Raw genomic sequence first — 13,795 nt, 5'->3', positions numbered from 1 at the left:
CTTGAAGAACAGGGCAACAGGAAGGTGTGTTAAATGCCGACCATTAACCTTTCATCAGCTGCACACGGGGACGGCATTGGCTAGAGTGAACACCGTGCTCACGCAACCGCTCAAGTCGTGCATACGGGCGCTAAAACATGTTAGCGAAGTGTCCTGGAATCCTTGATTCAATTCACATAATTTAACTACACACATTACAGTTAACTCTCCCGCCACCGTATCAAGTGCATGTTTCCTGATTCGACACCAGAGTATTGGTGCTGTAAACTGGCTGGCGCTGGCTTCTAACATATGGTGCGGGAGTGCCCACCACTACTGGTGTCATGGCTTGAGATTACAGCCACCAAAGCAGAACTCACAGACCATACACTGTCAACTACCCCTGAATCCTGCCTGCTAGGCCTTCTCAATAAAGCAAAGAGGGGGCAAACACTTACACTGGTTCATAGACCTTGGATACGTACTTTACAAGTGACAAAAGCAATGTTTTGGAAAGTGGCCTCTGTGCCAGACACTAAGAGGTGGCTGCATACTCCCCTGCACTGTGCACGAGCAGAGGATAACACACTACACATGCTACTCTCTAGAGGAGTGGGGAGAATGGGTGGGGTGGTGGGAAGGTAGGATATGCTTTCATGGTTTCCCCCACTCTTTGCTGGTGTCATACAGTTTTTCTGACTAGTCTGCGTCAGATCCTGCTAATCAGGACCCCACTCACTGTGCTTCCTTTCTAAATTGGCTATGGTGAGCACCTTGGTACATTCCTTATTGGCTGCTGATGTACTCTAGTAAGTCCCTAGTATATGGTACTAGGTACCTAGGGCCTAGGTACTCCAGGGGACCCCCATGGGCTGCAGCATGTGTTATGCCACCCATGAGCTGCCACTCCGTTAGCTGCCATCATTAGATCATATGGTTTTGAAACCGTGTCCTACGCCGACGACACTCAGTTACTTGTCACCTGTGACTCCGATCTCGTCGGCACCCGGCTTCGCTTTAGGAGTTGTATGACCCGAATAAATGAATGGATGAGCGCCAACAAGTTACAACTGAACAGCAACAAGTCCGAGATCATCTTGTTTGGAAGAGCTGAGGAGGTCTGGTCGTCTGACTGGTGGCCTGCGGAATTAGGATTGGGCCCCCCTCCCAAACCATCTGTCAGAAACCTCGGCATTACCATAGACGCCCCCTTGTCCATGAAGCCCCACATAGATCAGGTTCTTGGGGTCTGCTACGGCATCATGTGCATTCTCCGTAAGATTTTTAAGTGGCTCCCCATTGAGGCTAGGAAACCACTGGTACAGTGCCTTATCGTTAGCCGTTTGGACTACGGAAACGCCCTGTTCACTGCCCTAAATGCCAATCTGCTTTCCAAGCTTCAGATTCTTCAGAACCTGGTAGCTAGGCTTGTCCTCAATCTCCCCAGTAGATCCTCATCCATCTCGAACCTACCGACTCTTCCTTGTCTCCCAATCTGCCAGAGATGTCACTTTAAAATCCTAAGCCTGGTCCATAAGACAATGCATGACGTCGGCCCTAACTACCTAAAAAACAAGCTCCTTAGGTACATCCCTGGTAGATCTCTAAGGCCCAGCTCCAAATTCCTCCTTGCTCAGCCCCGTTTTCGGACTCTGCGCAACGGGGGCCGTTCCTTTTCCTATCTGGCCCCAATGTGGTGGAACAAACTACCGGTCCATATCTCTTCCATAACCGATCATAAATGTTTCCGTAAAAATCTTAAAACCTGGCTTTTCCCCCCTCCCACCAACTAGCCGCAATGCACCGTCCCTGTCCTCCATTCTTTAGCTGCTAGCGCCTTGAGACCTTACGGTGAACTGTGCGCTATATAAGAATGTATGACTATGACTATGAGGGACCCTCCAAACTCTGACCACAGGCCTGCCATTGTAGCCTTTGTGAGTTGGTGCATGCACCTCTCACGAAAGATATGTTTCCTTATATCTAACATCCCTGCCCTTGAAACCTATAAGTCACCCCTTTAGCAGGCCTTTCAGGCCCAAAGGCTGGGTGATTGGTTCCGAATGTGAGGGTGGCCCTGCATGAGCAAACAACCCATACAAACCCCGAAGTCCATTCTCCAGGCATTGTACGTAAATCAGCCATTATGAGACAGCAAGACTATCTCTAAACTGGCTGGAACGAACCTGGGCATATTTGGTATCAGACGTGTTGGAATCATACCCCAACACTGTATTTGGTGTTGGAGGTATGATTCCATCCACGGTAGGGCTCCTCCGGGAAGCATACCACGCTCCTGGGACCGATCCTACAGACCTTGAAAGCAACTTAGGCCTGCTGCCTACAACAGACCCTATTTTGCCCTCCTGCTGCTGGGCCAAGCCCGAGAAGGGGAAGGTAGGACAATAGGCTTCCTGTCATAGGGAGGTGTTTCCATCTCCCAGACAAGATTTAATGTATTAGGCAGGGGTGGAGGCGCTTGCCAGCGCCTCATAGTCTGCTGGAAGGACAGATTTGGTGCCCTCCATGCATACTCCAGTTCAAACCAGCTCAGGGAGCTGTTGGCTACCGCTTTGAACCACAGCTGAACTCATCACTGATCCTGGGCTCCTACAGACTCCAACAGGTTCAGTGACATACGACACAGAATTGTGAGAAAAATTTAATTTCTTAGCTAAATTTGAGATTTGCAGGAGATTCTGGGTAAGATAACATTGGGGGACCCATGCAAACCACACCTCCCTGGTCGCCACCCGGTGTTTCCATAGATGGCTGCTGAGCCCGAGACCAAAAACTCCTTTGCAAAAATAGGTTGTTTTGTGATTGATTGGGAGCACCTGCGTTTTTGGTCCTGGCTCGCATGCCATCAACAGAAACCTACAAAACATAGATATTTCTGAAAACTAGACACCTGGTGGAGTCCAGGGATGTGTGGCTTGCATGGATCTCCCAAAGTTTTCTTATCCAGAATCCCCTGCAAAGCTCAAATTTAGCTAAAAGGTCACATTTTCCTCACATTTCTGTGTGCCAAGTTTGTGAGATCACTGCGCCGGCACACATTTCTAACCATCCAGCGTTCCCCTCGATCTCCCGATAAAAATGATACCTCACTTGTGTGGGTGCCCAAAGCAGAGTCAGCCTAATACAATTGAGATATCATTTTTTTATCAGGAAACCGAGGAGTACGCTGGTTGGTGGGAAATATGTGCCGGCACGATGAGGCCACAACTTTTCCACTCAGAAATGTGAGGAAAGTGTGACTTTTAGCTAAATTAAAGGTTTTCAGGAGCTTCTGGGTAGTAAAACGCTGGAGGTTTCACACAACCTACACCACCAGCCAAGCGCCATCCATGCATACCACCAGCCAAGTACCATCCATGCACACCACCAGCCAAGCGCCATCCATGCATACCACCAGCCAAGCACCATCCATGCACACCACCAGCCAAGTACCATCCATGCACACCACCAGCCAAGCACCATCCATGCACACTACCAGCCAAGCACCATCCATGCATACCACCAGCCAAGCACCATCCATGCACACCACCAGCCAAGCACCATCCAAGCACACCACCAGCCAAGCACCATCCATGCACATCACCAGCCAAGAACCATCCATACACACCAGCAGCCAAGCACCATCCATGCACACCACTGGCCAAGCGCCATCCATGCACACCACCAGCCAAGCACCATCCATGCACACCAGCAGCCAAGCGCCATCCATGCACACCACCAGCCAAGCACCATCCATGCACACCACCAGCCAAGAACCATCCATGCACACCACCAGCCAAGCGCCATCCATGCACACCACCAGCCAAGCACCATCCATGCACACCGCCAACCAAGCGCCATCCATGCACACCACCAACCAAGCACCATCCATACACACCACCAGCCAAGAACCATCCATGCACACCACCAGCCAAGCAGCATCCATGCACACCACCAGCCAAGCGCCATCCATGCATACCACCAGCCAAGCGCCATCCATGCACACCACCAACCAAGCACCATCCATACACACCACCAGCCAAGAACCATCCATGCACACCACCAGCCAAGCACCATCCATGCACACCACCAGCCAAGCGCCATCCATGCATACCACCAGTCAAGCGCCATCCATGCACACCACCAACCAAGCACCATCCATGCACATCACCACCCAAGAACCATCCATGTACCGCCAGCAACACAACATCCACCAGCAAAGTGAAAGTCCACATACAAATCGCAAGACATGGTCCAGCCATGCAGACCGATAGCCAAGCGACAGTACACGCACACTGCCAGCCAAGCACTAGTCCACACACACTGCCACCTAAGCGCAGGCCACACACTTTACCAGCAAAATGCAGGTTCACACACAGTCAGCCAAATGCCAGTAAAAACGGACCATCATCCGCACTCCAGTTCACACACACAGAAGCTACTGTCTAAAGGTTTTCAGCAGATTAGCCTACAAATATTGCTGATCTGCCCCTAAGAGGGTGGTGGGGGGAGGGCAGAAGCAGCAAAAATGTGTTCACAAAAAAGGGACCAACCTTGTCTAAGCCCATAAACATTTCTCTGGTTCATAGTGGGCTTTCTGCTCTCCAGGGAGCAGATCAGGGGCTATTGTCCCTTTGGGGGAGGGGGTATTTGCATCGCAGCCATCTTTTATTAAAAAAAATCCTGATGTCTAATAGGCTTACTGCCTCTGGGGAGAAATCGAGGGCAATTACCCGCATCTGCCCCCTCAAGGCAGGCAGAAAGACTGTCCGATTTTTTTGTTTGGAGGTGGGGTCATTGGCACACATATTGAAAACAAGAAATCCCTGGGGCCTAGTGGGCTTTCTGCCACTCTGGGGGCAGATCGGGGGCTAGTACCCTCAATTGAACCTGAGGAGGGGCAGAAAGACTTCTATTTTTATAATTGTGAATGGGGGATGGCTTTGCCCATTGTGGGTAGCTCCAATCCCTTTTTTTATAACCCTGGTGTCTAGTGGACTCACCCCCCCCCCCACGGAGGGGCAGATCAGTGGTAATAACCCCTTTCTGCCCCGGGGAGAGACAGAAAGACTGTCCCTTTTGTTTTGGGGTATAGAGATATTAGCATGCCCATTCTGGGAAGCCCCCACTTCTCTTTCAGAGAGGAAAAAAAATCCCTGGCATCTAGTGGGCTTTCTGCTCCCCTGGGGGGCTGATCGTAGGTAATAACCCTTATCTACCTCCCAGGGGGGCTGTCCCTGTTGTGTTTGGGGTGTGGGCATAGACATGCCCATTGTGGGCAGCCCCCACATCTCCATTATTAAAAAATAAAAAATTATAATTCCTGGTGCCTAGTGGCCTTTCTGTCCCCCAGGGTGAGGGGAGCAGAAAGACTGATCATTTTTCGACAGCTGGGGGCAGTATAATGCCCATTTAGGGCAGCCCCTACCACTAAGTTAAATAAAAAGCCATCCTGTGGCGATCCCCAAGCAGAGATCCACTAGATTCTCCCCTTTCCAATGATACCTCTCCTGCCTGCCTACGTGCTCGGTGGACTAGGATAGCCCCAGGAGCATGTAGGCAGTGAAAGTGAAATGAACCTATCAGCTTATTTCACTTTCACTGTAGTGGCGTCAGCACGCCATGCACGCTGCTCGTCAGTACACTGAAAGAAAAGTGCCTCGGCAGCTGGGTAAGCTCATCACCAGCTCCCAAGAAAAAAAGGAAATTCCTCTGCTGTTTGCAGCAGAGGGATTCCAAAATAGTGGGCCTTGGACGTAACGGTTACATTTGGCACCGGAGCGCCACAACCTTGGACGTTACCAGTACGTCCAAAGAATGGAAGGGGTTAGTAGATCTTACTCTCAAAGTGATGTAACTGGCAATGCTTCCCAACCAGGATGTGTTCTACATATGCCACATATATTATGTCATTGATGTTCCCTGCAACCTGTATCGCTCAAAGAGTTTGCTCTTGTTGATGTTTTACAAGAATAAAAAATGCAATCAAATATTTATGAGATAATGAGATGCAAACACACCTCCATCCTGCACATCCTGGGACTAGACTGCTGGAAAGAGATCGATGGGAAGGTTTGGAGGTGAGCAAAACACTGAAACATGACCTGAAAGAGCAAATTCAAAAAAATTGTTAGGAGAAGATAGATGGAAATTAGAAATGACAAAAGGGACAAGCAAGAGAAGGAAATATACTCACTAGCCCTGAAATTTTTTACAGAGCATAAAAATAAGTAAAAAATGTTTTAAAAGTTTGAATAACACGTAAAAAACTCACAATTTAGAAACTGAAAACAGAAAAGCCAATGAATCTTGTTTTCAATGCTCCTTTTTAGAGAAGAAGACTTGTTGTATGCCTGGGAGGATTAAATATGAGATCTAGTGTGTCATGACGGTGCACCAGGTGTGGTTTTCTGTAGACAAGCATTCCAATGGGCTCTGGGAAGAGCAGTCTTTTTATAACTGCGTTTAACGTGGATGCTGAGACTTTCTGAATCTTTAAACTTAGGAAAATCTAAATTCTGAGCATGCATACAACACATAATGTGAAGTGTGCATTTGGATGAGAACAAACAGATGGCAGACTAGAAAAGAAGTGGAGAAGAGCTGAAGGGAAAGGGAGGGAAAGAAGCCCAATGGTTGTGGCACTCTTTCTGTTAACCTTAGAACCCCTCACATTCAGCATATGCTCCTCAGAAGACATTTGGGAAACTGAAATCATAGCCGGAGACCTGAAAATTAGGCTGTATGCAGACAACATGCTTCTTACTTTACCCTCTCCAGAACGTTCGCTGCCAGCACCGACGTTCACCATATCAGACTGTACAGCACTTTCCAGGTACAGAATGAACAGAACCATAAGTGAAGTCTTACCCTTGATGGTCTATACAATGAGGGAAGCCCTCCATGAACATCCATTTTGGTAAATCGCCACAAAGATCAAATATTATGAGTATTGATTACCACCAAGTTTCCAATGATGATCAAAGACAATATGACTGCACTGATTGATCAAATGCACACGGATTTCACTAAATGGATCAAAATGCAATTGTCGCTGTGGGGACGAGTCCAAACTATGAACATGGAGGTAGCCCAAGGTTTAACTACATTTTCAGCATGCTGCCTATACTGGTCCCAGCATCAGAACTAGGCCTAATAGACGCAGCCATTAAAACATACTTTTGGCAAGGTGAGACACGCGGACTTGCCATGTCCAAACTCCAAGCCGCTACTTCAGGCGAACTGAGACTTCCAAAGATGGAAATATCTCATTTGGCGCATTAGCTCTCACAGGAAGCATATCATTCTGCCACAGATCCGCAACGCACCAATTGGGTACGACTGAAACAACAACTGTGGGTGGGCACAGGGACCGCAGGTGATGTATCTGCATCATCCCTCACAGATACCTCAAATTCAATTCAATTCAAGTCAGTTAATTTGTATAGCGCGCTACATACCCAGAGGGTCTCAAGGCGCTTGTAGAAGGGTGGGGAGTTACTTGTCGAATATCAATGTTTTAAGTTGCTTTCTGAATGCTAGGTGGTTCTGAGGGAGGCGAAGGTGGGTGGGAAGTGAGTTCCAGGTTTTAGCCGCCAGGTAGGAGAAGGATCTTCCTCCCATGGTGGTTTTGTTGATGCGAGGTACAGCAGCAAGGGCTTGGTTGGAGGAGCGTAGCTGGCGGGGGGGGGGTGTAGAAGGAAAGTCGTGTGTTGAGGCATTCGGGTCCAAGTTCGTAGAGTGCTTTGTGTGCGTGGGTTAGGAGGCGGAATGTTATCCTCTTATTGACGGGGGGCCAGTGGAGGTTTTTCAGGTGACCAGAAATGTGGTCGTTACGCGGGATGTCTAGTATGAGTCTAGCTGATGCGTTCTGGATGCGTTGGAGATTTTTCTGGAGTTTTGCGGTGGTGCCGGCGTATAGGGTGTTTCCGTAGTCCAGGCGGCTTGTAACCAGTGCGTGGGTGACCGTTTTTCGGTGGGGATCCAGCGAAAAGTTTTTTTGAGCATGCGAAGAATGTTGAAGCACGATGATGAGACGGCGTTGACTTGTCTGGTCATCGAGAGTGAGGAGTCCAGGATGACGCCCAGGTTCCGTGCGTGGTCTGTCGGGATGGGTGCTTTTCCAAGGGACTCTGGCCACCAGGAGTCGTCCCAGGCAGAGGGGGAGGTTCCTAAGATAAGGACTTCTGTTTTGTCGGAATTCAGTTTCAGACGGCTGTGCTTCATCAAATTGGCTACTTCTTTCATTCCTTCATGTAGGTTTGTTTTGGCGGTCTTAGGGTCTTTGGTGAGTGAGAGGATCAGTTGAGTGTCATCAGCGTAGGAGATGATGTTGAGGTTGTGTTGGCGTGCGATGGCCGCGAGGGGGCTCATGTATACGTTGAAGAGGGTGGGACTGAGTGAAGATCCTTGTGGCACGCCGCAGATGACTTCAGTGGCCTCTGACTTGAATAGTGGAAGGCGGACTCTCTGAGTTCTTCCGGCAAGGAACAAGGTGATCCATTCCAGTGCTTTTCCTTGGATTCCGGTGTTTCTGAGCCGTTGTATTAAGGTGCTATGACAAACTGTGTCAAAGGCTGCGGAGAGGTCGAGGAGGATGAGGGCGACTGTGTCTCCATTGTCCAGTAGAGTTCGAATGTCGTCTGTTGCTGCGATGAGTGCGGTCTCAGTGCTGTGATTGGCTCGGAAGCCAGATTGTGAGGAGTCGAGGGATTTGTTGGTTTCGAGGAAGGCGGCGAGCTGGTTGTTGACAGCTTTCTCGATTACTTTGGCCGGGAATGGAAGGAGCGAGATGGGGCGGTAGTTTTTGAGTTCGGTGGGGTCCGCTGTGGGTTTTTTCAGAAGGGCGCTTAGTTCGGCGTGTTTCCAGCTTTCCGGGAGGGTGGCGGAGTTAAGGGTGCAGTTGATGACGTCTCGGAGGTGTGGGGCTATGATGGAGTCAGCTTTGTTGAAGATGTGGTTAGGGCATGGGTCTGTGGGGGATCCTGAGTGGATGGAGTTCATCAGGCGGATGGTGTCCTCAGTGGAGATTGGGTTCCAGTCATTAAGGATGTTCAAGGGGGGTGAAGGTACGGCGGAAGGTTGGGTGGGTTGGTCTCCGGGTTGGTTGTCGAAGCTGTTGTGGATGTCTGCGATTTTGTCGTGGAAGAACGAAGCTAGGGAGTCACAAAGGGCTTGGGAGGGAGTGATGTCGTTAGAGTTGGCAGCGGGGTTGGTAAACTCTTTGACGATGTTGAATAATTCCTTGCTGTTGTGGGCGTTGTTGTCGAGTCGGTCTTTGAAGGCGGCTTTCTTGGCAGTCCGGATCAGTTGGTGGTGTATGCGAGTGGCGTTTTTGAAGGCGTCCCTGGTACTGGTGTTTGGGTCTTTTTTCCATGCCTTCTCAAGGGAGCGACAGAGTTTCTTGGATTTCTTAAGATCATTGTTGAACCAGGGGGCGTTTTTGTTGCCTAGTTTGATTTGACCTTTTCTCAGGGGTGCTAGGTTGTCGGCGCTGTTGGTTCACCATTGAGTGAGGTTAATGGCTGCTTGGTTGGGGTTCGAAGAGTGGGCAGGGGGGTTTTGAAGAAGCGATGAGGAGATCTGGTCGATGGTGATTTTGTTCCAGTTTCTTCGCATAGTAGGTTGAGGATGGTTGTGGGTTGTGGGCTTTTTGTAGAAAAAGTGAACGCAGCTGTGGTCCGTCCAATGGAGAGCTGTGGTGTGACTGAAGGAGATATGTTTGCTGGAGGTGAAGTGGGGGAGCTGCAGAAGCGATGTGGGGGAATTCTTTGCCACCATAAACTCCGCCTTTGGTGGGGGGTGCTGGTTTGTATCCTTCCTTCCCTATTTCTCTCACAGATCGAGATCATAGACTGAGAAGGTCACTATGTGATATTAGCAGGCAAACTGGATGGTAAAGACATAGACTTAGTGAACATTTATTTCCCCAATGTGGGCCAAACTATCATTCCTATTCTCCCAAACTGTCTTGTCACCCAAATACATCATTACTCTGTGTTACTTTGAGGAGATTTTAACTGCATGGCTGGTGTCACTTTAGCCCACATCCCCACTACATAAACTGCCCACGCATTTCGATGTTGGATTAACAATTGAGGATTTGTTGATACCTGGAGAACCTTAACTCTTCAATTCTTATTACTTGGGTACGCACAAGCTATCAGTATACTTTAATACTTTCTTATGCTCGGCTAGCGTACATGCGAGAGCAAGAAGGGTCGAATGTCTGGTGAAAAATACTGTGACCACCACCCCTTATTACGGATTCTGGCCTGGGCGTTGTCCAGACCCCGCACTGCGACATGCAAGCTCAATACTGCGAAGCTGATGACCCAGTCTTCAGATCTACCCTAGGGAACGTGATCAGTAATTACTTTATGGAGAATACAGGTCCAACTTCTACACTAGCGTAGTGGGAGGAATTCAAACTAGTGCTACGTGGTTGCAGCATCTCAGCAGTAGTAGGGACTCAGTCCCAGCTTCATACTTAGATCAAACACTTGGAGCACCTCTTAATAAAACCGGATCTACCAACGGAGGGAGCACAGGTGCTGCATGACACACTGAGAGCAGAAAGGGAAAACCTCCTCAAACTAGTGGAGCGACTCCTGGCATACGATTATCGAGCATATAAAAAACTAGGGCACACATAGAATATTATAAATCCGGCAGATTACTAGTGTGGCTGGCCAATCCTGATAGACAGTGTCCCCAAATACTGCAGATGCAAAACAAGGGGAAGGTAACCTTGTTTACAGGTATGCCGCGATTAATACGGCCTTTGCTGTCTATTATTCTAACATCTATGGGTGCTCTGATGTGGACCCAACCCAGCCAGTGTAGGATTATGTTCTATCTGCAAGTACGAAGCAATGTCACCGGTAGCGGCTGCATCCCTAGGATGTGATATCCCAATCCAGGAAGATATGGGTTGATTAAAGCCCTGGGCAAGGTACCAGGCTCAGATGGCTTGACCCTGGAATTTTATTCATCTAGTGCAAACTCGCTTCCCCCAATCTTGACTACACTGTATAATGCAGCAAAAACTGTGGGGGAACTACCACCAATGAAGGGAAAGTCCCTGTTTGTTCCACTCCACAAAAAGGGTAGAGTGATAAGATACCATCCTATAGACTGCTCTCCATATTATATGTAGATTATAAACTACTTAGTAAATTGTTGGTGACTGGGCAACCATACAGGTGATCTTATTCACACGGATAAAATGGGTTTTATACCTAAACGCAGTTTGATCCCTAACATTCGTCAAATACTCCATACCTCATTGGTGGACTATCCTAGAGCACTAGTGATCAACACTGACACAGAGACAGCATGTGACTATCGGCGCTGAGACTTTCTTGATGCTACTCTGGCCAGCATGGGACTGGGGAATGGCTTCATCAGCTGGACACGTCTGCTATATTTGCCCCTGATGTCTCCGGTCCGAAATGGGGTGCAATATCAGCACCCTGTAGGGTAGAGGCCGTTGCCACACAGGGTTGCCCGCTGTCGCCAGTGTCGTTTGCCTTGGCTCTTGAGCCCCTGGCCCTGACACTCTGCACCATACATCATTATCGAGGAATAGTCATTGACGACCACCCCATCTATATCCCCCTATATGGAGAGGATCTATAAGTGTATCGGCGTGGGGAACACGCAAATGTGGATCACGCATTTAGAGCTTTGGATGATTTTAGCCAGACGTCGAGAGTCCAGGTGAATTGGGATAAGTCAAATGCATTCTCGATACATGCTCTGACACCAGCCACCATTCTGCCAGAAATGGGGGAGGATCTCTGCTCGGAACCAGTCACATTATGCTTTCTGGGCATTCATATTTACTACAACTTGGCCGATCTTGAGCAATCTTCAACTGGCACTGATTTTTGCAGACATCCATACATTTCTGGCTAATATTTCCTCTATCAGTCGCAGGCAGGGTTATACTGTGAAGGTGGTTTTCCTTCCCAGTCTCTTTCATTACTTTGCAGCTCGCCCAAATTGGCTCACAAAATCCATCTTTTTGGAGATTAACAGCCTATTGCTATACCTCATATAAGGCACAGGATGTCGTAGACTGGCATTAATCAAACTACGGCTCCCCACTGATGGAGGTGGGTTAGCGGTCCCTGACTTGGAGCTTTATTGCCTGGCGGCGCACCTGAAATGGGCAGCTTACGGACGACATTGTCGATGGGGGAGAGGGGCATGATAGAGACTGGCGTACACTTTCTCTACGCCAGTACCATGCTATGGGCCAGATTGATTAGCCCTAATGCTCAAACAAGCAAATATCTGATCTTTTGCTGGACATTCTGCAATTTCAATGGGCCTGGGTCTTACAGCGAACACAAATGAGGGTTCCGTGTGCGAAGTACCTTACACTGTCGGCATTACTACATCTCTCGCTTGAGGGATATTGGTCTAGGTTGTTGGATAGAAAGGGTATGATAGTGCTATGGAGTGGAAAACTAAGGAACTTTGTGGAACTCGCAAACAAATATACTCTACCTTCCCACCACTATTTACTGTATGGGTCAGTGGCGGCAAACATGCGGAGGCCATGGGGAGGACAGGCAAGAACCCCCGAAACAGAGGGGAAGAAACCATGTGGAAATAATGCCAATCCACAATGTGGGGGGCGGGTGGGGGTAGAGATCTGAGAAGTTCCTGAAGAGCCAGTTGTTACACAGCTGTAGAAGGCCCAGCGGATCCTTGCATCTGTAACACTATTCAAAGCATTACATAACAAAATTCCATAACAGAACACAACATGACCAATGTCTGTACACTGCCATATTACATCATATAACAATAAACAGTAAAGGCATCCTATCTGCAGAGGCTACACATCTTTGCCCCTTTTTAACACCACACACAGACATACACACACACAGAACCACAGTGACACTACCACACACAAAATAGGACAATAAATCACCACAGTGACACTACCACACACAAAACAGGACAATAAATCAACTCAGAGAACCAGAAAAAAGCAATACCCAAGGAAAATATGAAAAACTAACCAGATGCCACTCAGTCAACATGTAAGAGGAGCTTATCTTTTAGGCACTTTGATAACACGAGAACTCCTTCTTAACCAAGAACTCTGCACCATTCCCTGCAACAGACACTTGGTTGTCACTTACATGTTTTTCACTTTCATTCTCACATTTTCCATTTCTAGCCACTCTTGTCATATTTCACCATTGTCCATTCGAACCACGAATAGCATTGCCTCTAACCTCGAAGACTCTAACAGGATCTCTAGATTTCGAAGATGCATCTCTTAGCAAAATGGTGTCTTCCTGACACGTGCCAAATCAATCATTGCGATTTTGACCTCCTGGACATATTTTTCCTTACACCTCACGTCCCTTTGACACCGAGCAACACTGTTTGTCACTCAATTTCCCGGCATCATCACTTGCTGTAGACATTCATCACATCCTTGATCCATCACCTCCATCTTCAAAAAGGACACACTGAGGACACCTCTTTCCTCCCCCTCATGAGTGTGAAAGGTGCTTTACCAGAGATCGAAATAGGGACACAACGAGGACACCTCTTTTCTCCAAGTCATGAGTTTAAAAGTTGCTTTACCAGAGATCAAATGAGGGAAACACAGGGGACACCTCTTTTCTCCACGTCATGAGTTTAAAAGGTGCTTTACCAGAGATCAAATGAGGGACACAACAAGGACACCTCTTTTCTCCCTCTCATGAGTGTAAAAGGTGCTTTACCAGAGATCGAGTGAGGTGTACAGCTATAATCCCTCCCTAAATATCTGGTAGTTACTTCACAG

General features: G+C 48.3%; 1 protein-coding gene across 1 annotated transcript in view; it reads right to left on the bottom strand.

The window, feature by feature from the left end:
- LOC147737873 (uncharacterized) overlaps positions 1-13,795 on the bottom strand; it is a 28,316-nt gene that overhangs the window by 7,667 nt on the left and 6,854 nt on the right. The window contains exon 2 of the mRNA XM_086947819.1: positions 6,000-6,083. The gene's annotated coding sequence lies outside the window, so the exon portion shown is untranslated. The remainder of the gene's footprint in view (positions 1-5,999; positions 6,084-13,795) is intronic.

The sequence above is a fragment of the Lissotriton vulgaris genome, chromosome 1_1 (assembly GCF_964263255.1).
Source record: "Lissotriton vulgaris chromosome 1_1, aLisVul1.2, whole genome shotgun sequence".
Taxonomy (NCBI): domain Eukaryota; kingdom Metazoa; phylum Chordata; class Amphibia; order Caudata; family Salamandridae; genus Lissotriton; species Lissotriton vulgaris.
Note: the sequence above shows the minus strand (reverse complement) of the source record. Positions and strands in the feature narration are given on the sequence as shown.